This window comes from Babylonia areolata, chromosome 5 (genome assembly GCF_041734735.1).
Source record: "Babylonia areolata isolate BAREFJ2019XMU chromosome 5, ASM4173473v1, whole genome shotgun sequence".
NCBI classification, from domain to species: domain Eukaryota; kingdom Metazoa; phylum Mollusca; class Gastropoda; order Neogastropoda; family Buccinidae; genus Babylonia; species Babylonia areolata.
The window spans coordinates 6824318-6831103 of NC_134880.1; positions in this window are offsets into that span (position 1 = coordinate 6824318).

The window sequence follows — 6786 nt, forward strand, 5'->3', positions numbered from 1 at the left end:
TGCAACTTTCTCTGTTATCCTGTTAGAGAGAGAGAGAGAGAGAGAGAGAGAGAGAGAGAGACAGACAGACAGACAGACAGACAGACAGACACGTAGACAGGCGGACGGACAGACAAACAGACATGCAGACATGCGAACGGACAGACGGACAGACACTACAGACAGACAGACATGTAGACGAACGGACAGACGGACAGACAGACATGTAGACAGACGGACGGACAGACAGACAGACATGTAGACAGACAGAAAGACAGACGGACGGACAAACAGACGGGCAGACAGAAAGACAGACATGTAGACAGACGGGTGGACAGACAGACAGACATGTAGACAGACGGACGGACAGTTCTCTCTCCCAGTGAACGCCTGTGTGTACCTTAGAGACACGTGTCTGAACAGTCCATCGTTTCACAACGTGTCACTCAACAGCTGTGAAGCAAGTCAGTCAGTAATGAGCGGAAATGCTCCTCACGTGCTTGGAGTATCAGTATCAGTATCAGTTGCTCAAGGAGGTGTCACTGCGTTCGGTCAAATCCATATACGCTGCACCACGTCTGCCAACCAGATGCCTGACCAGCAGCGTAACCCAACGCGCTTAGCCAGGCCTTGAAAAAAAAAGAGTAAAAAATAACAATAAAAAAAAAATAAAAAAAAAAAAGCAATAGATTAATATATATATAAAATTAGATAAATACATAAAAATACAACAACTACTACACACACACACCAAGAAAAAGATGATAAATAAGCAAATAAATGTAAAACATGCAGACACACGTTCACACACACACACACACACACACAACACACACACACACACAGCAGATATGCAACAAATATGCAGTTTCACAGATATGAAAGCACGATCAAGTATACATAAACGTACATGAGCAACCAACACATACACACACACATTACCCTGCACCCCCTCCCCTCGCCCCCTCCCCCCCCCACCCCTACCCCCATCTGACACTACTAATATTCTAATGTCTATGTTGGTACCGACACATCCGTCAACAGGTCAGTGTGCTGAATGTACACGTGATTTGTGTATAGTTGTGCCTGTGACTGATTCCCCGTGAACTGATAGATAACAGACAAGACTTTCAATCTGAGGGTCCCGGGTTCGCGAATGTCTGTAACGGCGCCTGGTGGGTAAAGGGTGGAGTGATGGCCTAGAGGTAACGCGTCCGCCTAGGAAGCGAGAGAATCTGAGCGCGCTGGTTCGAATCATGGCTCAGCCGCGGATATTTTCTACCCCTCCACTAGAACTTGAGTGGCGGTCTGGGCGCTAGTCATTCGGATGAGACGATAAACCGAGGACCCGTGTGCGGCATGCACTTAGCGCACGTAAAAGAACCCACGGCAACAAAAGGGTTGTTCCTGGCAAAATTCTGAAGAAAAATCCACTTCGATAGGAAAAACAAATAAAACTACACGCAGGAAAAAATACAAAAAAAGAAAAAAGAAAAAAAAGGGGCGGCGTGTAGTATAGCGACGCGCTCTCCCTGGGGAGAACAGCTCGAATTTCACACAGAGAAATCTGCTGTGATAAAAAGAAATACAAATACAAATACATAATTATGTGCAGACCTGCTTTAGCCTGAACCCCATTCGAGTACAAGCAAAAGATTAAAAAACAAAACAAAAAAAACAAACAAACAAAAAAAAACCGCACGTTAAAGATCCTGCAATCCATGTCGGTGGGTTATGGAAACAAGAACATATCCAGCATGCACACACCCGAAAACGGAGTATGGCTGCCTACATGGCGGGGTAAAAACGGTCATACACGAAAAAAAGCCCACTCGTGTACATACGAGTGAACGCAGAAGAAGAAGAAGAAGTTTCGTTCATGTGTGTGTGTGTTAACCCATTCACCCCCAGGGAGTTTACAGTCTCGGCAAGTTCCCCTGCCATATTGATGCAGAAAAACAAACAAAATGTACTTAAAACCCCTTGACTGCCATAAACTTATTACGTACGTGCATAGTGACGTCACTGATGACGTCATCAGAAAAAGGGAAATAGCTCGTGTACATACGAGTGAACGTGGGAGTTGCAGCCCACGAACGAAGAAGACGTCAAGTCTTCCAACTGCCCCTGCACTGACATTTGTAGCATTATTGTATTTTTATTTTGTTTCTATTTATTATTATTATCATTATCTTTTTTAATATTCATTTACTTCTTTTTCTTTTCTCAAGTCCTGATTAAACGCATTGGGTTAAGCTGCTGGTCAGGCATATGCTTGGCAGATGTGGTGTGGTGTAGCTTATATGGATTTGTCCGAACGCAGTGACGCCTCCTTGAGCTACTGACACTGATACTGATACTGATACTGATACTTGTAGCATGTAGCTGATGGACGTTTGAAGGTGTCGATCACAGACCCAGACCCCGACTTGGCACACTGTGTGGGACACGTGGCCACACTTAGGTGACATTCCTCAGCGGCAGGTCCACAGGTAACAACAGTGCTTTGTCTACAGGTCCACAGGTAACAACAGTGCTTTGTCTACAGGTCCACAGGTAACAACAGTGCTTTGTCTACAGGTCCACAGGTAACAACAGTGCTTTGTCTACACGTCCACAGGTAACATCAGTGCTTTCTCTACAGGTCCACAGGTAACAACAGTGCTTTGTCTACAGGTCCACAGGTAACAACAGTGCTTTGTCTACAGGTCCACAGGTAACAACAGTGCTTTGTCTACAGGTCCACAGGTAACAACAGTGCTTTGTCTACAGGTCCACAGTTAACAACAGTGCTTTCTCTACAGGTCCACAGGTAACAACAGTGCTTTCTCTACAGGTCCACAGTTAACAACAGTGCTTTGTCTACAGGTCCACAGGTAACAACAGTGCTTTGTCTACACGTCCACAGGTAACAACAGTGCTTTGTCTACACGTCCACAGGTAACAACAGTGCTTTGTCTACAGGTCCACAGGTAACAACAGTGCTTTGTCTACAGGTCCACAGGTAACATCAGTGCAGTCACGGTAACGCCGTAGGTCATGCTGTAATGCAATGTCACACGGCACTGTGACAGTCTGGATTGAGAAACTCCATAGCGTGCACACCACGAAACGTGCACACACACACACACACACGCACACACACACACACACACGCACACACACACACACACACACACACACACACACACACACACACACACACACACGCGCGCGCGCGCGCACACACACACACACAAATACGCGCGCATTCTTCATCATCGCCAAGGAATAAAGAAAGAAAAAGAAAAAAAGGAAGAAAGCCCCAGGGAATAGCACAATATTATGTGACACTGCCTTATTTTCCTTTTTTTTTTTTTGCTTCTTGTTTTCCGCTGTTCTTGTTCTGTTCCCATTTTCTCTTCTCCTCCCCTTCCTCCTCCATCCCCCTCCTCCTCCTGCCCCGCCCCCTCCTCACTCTTCTCCTCCTCTTCCCCCTCCTCCTCCTCTCCCTCCTCCTCCACCCCCCTCCTCCTTCCCCTCCTCCCCCTCCTCCTCGTCTTCGTTTTCAGAACAAATTATGTGAAATAGCATATTTACAATACTCCATTGTTGTTGTTGTTGTTGTTGTTGTTGTTGTCTTGCTCTTCATCTTCTTGTTCCTCTTCCTCTGCTGCTATTTCTCTCATCTTCCTCAAACCGCCTCTTCCTCCCTATTCTCCTTATTCTTCCCTCCTCCTCCTCCTCCTCCTCCTCCTCCATCTCCTCCTCCTCCTCCTCCATCTCCTCCTCCTCCTCCTCCATCACCTCCTCCTCCTCCATCACCTCCTCCTCCTCCTCCATCTCCTCCTCCTCCTCCTCCATCTCCTCCTCCTCCATCTCCTCCTCCTCCATCTCCTCCTCCTCCTCCATCTCCTCCTCCTCCTCCATCTCCTCCTCCATCTCCTCCTCCTCCTCCTCCTCCATCTCCTCCTCCTCCTCCTCCATCTCCTCCTCCGCCTCCTCCATCTCCTCCTCCTCCTCCATCTCCTCCTCCATCTCCTCCTCCTCCATCTCCTCCTCCTCCTCCATCACCTCCTCCTCCTCCTCCATCTCCTCCTCCTCCTCCATCTCCTCCTCCTCCTCCATCACCTCCTCCTCCTCCTCCATCTCCTCCTCCTCCTCCATCACCTCCTCCTCCTCCTCCATCTCCTCCTCCTCCTCCATCTCCTCCTCCTCCTCCATCACCTCCTCCTTCTCTCATTTCGTCTCCCACTTCTCGATTCCTGACCCCGGTTCCCCATGGAACAGCGGCAGGAAGCCAGCGAACAAAGAAACCAACAAAGCTGGAACTGACACTTTCCATACTCGGTCTGTCTGTCTGTCTGTCTGTCTGTCTGTCTGCACCTCCTTCTGTCTCCCGCCCCCCCCCCTCCTCCCCTCACACTCCCCTCATTTCCCTCTGTACTGCCGTTCTCTCTCAGTCCCTCTCCGTTTTCTCTCTCTCTCTCTCTCTCTCTCTCTCTCTCTCTCTCTCTCTCTGTGTGTGTGTGTGTGTGTGTGTGTGTGTGTGTGTGTGTGTGTGTGTTTTCTCCCTACTTCTGTCTGTCTCTTTGTGACTAAGTCTGTATCTCTCTCTGTTTCTCCTTCTCTCTCTCTCTCTTCTTCTCTCTCCCCCCCCTCTCTCCGTCTCTCTCCCTCCCCCTCCCTCTCTCCCTCCCCCTCCCTCTCTCTCTCTCTCTCTCTCTCTCTCTTGTCTTTCTGTCTCGGTCTTGGTATCTCTGTCTGTCTGTCTATCTGTCTGTCTGTCTGCGTCTCCGTCTCTCTCTCTCTCTCTCTCTCTCTCTCTCTTCTTTCCCCCCTCCCTCCCGCCATTCGTGCAACCCCCCACACCTACCACGCCACCCCCCCCCCCCCCCCGCCCCCAAGCCCCCTTTCAGCACAATTCTCCCCACGGAGTAAACACAAGCATGCGAGCCAAGTGACAAACAAACAAACAAACATGTAGGAAAGACACGGCGCATTCCTCACATTTTTTTTTTTTTTTTTTAAAGACTGGTTTTGTCATTCTCTTTTTTTTTTCTTCTTCTTCTTCTGTCTGTTTTTCTTTCTTTCTCTTTTTATCTACTTTTTTTTTTGGTGGGGGTGGGTGGGTGGGTGGGGGTGGGGGGTAAGGGGGGGGGAGAGAGGGGGGGAAGGGGGGGGGTTGTTTGCAATTCCGTTCCCTTCCCTTTTTCTCTCCCCTCCACTCTCAGTTCTCACAACAAACTCCATCAGCAGGAACTGACAATATTGATCACTGAATACTCGCTTTTTAAATGAATAGATAAACAAATAAACAAACAAACAAACAAATAAATAAATAAATAAATAAACTAACAAATAAATAAATAAATAAATACTTCAGCCTCCACCCTACAACTCAGTGTAATGCACGGACGTATATATATATATATATATATATATATATAAAGTCCGTGGTGTAATGTCGACCTAACTGAAAAGAATCAATACCTTCCCAATACCGTTATTCAGTCTTGCTGATAATAATATCATCAAATATCAAGATCGTTGTGCAAAGTTCTGTCATCGTTAATCCGATGTTCAAATTCCCTTCCTCATTAAATCCTCAGTATTACAATCAACGAAAACGTTCAGGGGAAAGGAATGAATGCAATGTTACAAGAGCTTCGTTGTTTCGTTTCCTTTCCAATACCAGATTTTCACCCTGGGAAGGGGCGTGGTCGAAAAGTGACGAGCAACTGTCAAGTCCGCGTGATCTGATTTGGGAATGAACAACCACGGACCAATCGCAGCGCCGCCTGAACGTAAAGGCCCAAAGCAAACTAAATCTTGTTTATCTATTAATAAAAGATTTCTTCCTTTATTTGCTTCCCCCCTTTAATCCGAGAGCAAAACAGGGATCATTCAAGCTAAACCTGGCAGCGAGAGAGATGAAGCAAACAAACGAAATAAACTCACAGACATCAGTTCACAAATAATTTTATAAATGGCAATAAAAGCAACAGAGGCTTGCAAAGAACGACCCACAACGAGGGAAAGGCGTGGTTAAAATAATATGGAACATGGTGAACAAACATATATCTTAAAAGAAATAAAATGAAATATTAATAATAACAGTAATAATTCTAAAAAAAACAACAAACCCAAAGTAAATAATGATGTCCGGTTTAAAACTATGCCTAAATGCCCTGTCAGGTAGGATCGGGTAACATAAATGCAAAGAAAAGATAAGTGCATAAATAAATCAATTAAAAAAACAAAAAAACAGATAGATAGATAGATAGATAAATGGATAGATAGATATATAGATAAGATGTTTCGAAATAGATTTGAAAAGGGCCAGTATTTCTTATTTATTTATGTATTCAGTTATGTATGTATTTATTTATTTATTTATATATTTATTTATATAGTCATTTATCTTTTTACAGATAATGAGAAAGAACTCGGGGTTGGGGGAATTGGGAATAGATGACGATGATGACAACAAACGTGTGTGTGTGTGTGTGTGTGTGTGTGTGTGTGTGTGTGTGTGTGTGTGTGTGTGTGTGCGTACACGCGCGTGTGCGTGTGTTACAGCAGAACCCTGTAATGACAACAAATCACAATTTGTCATGTTTGCTCAAAGGGAACACATCTGCATTGCGGTGTGTTAGATTGCACTGTGTTGTATACCATCGTATATAAGCCTGCGACATGACATTGTGCTTGGCATCATGTTGCGCTATATTCTATTCCATTGCTTTTCATCATTGCCATTGCTTCTCTATCTGTTTTTGTCACACACGCACGCACACACACACACACACACGCACACACACACAC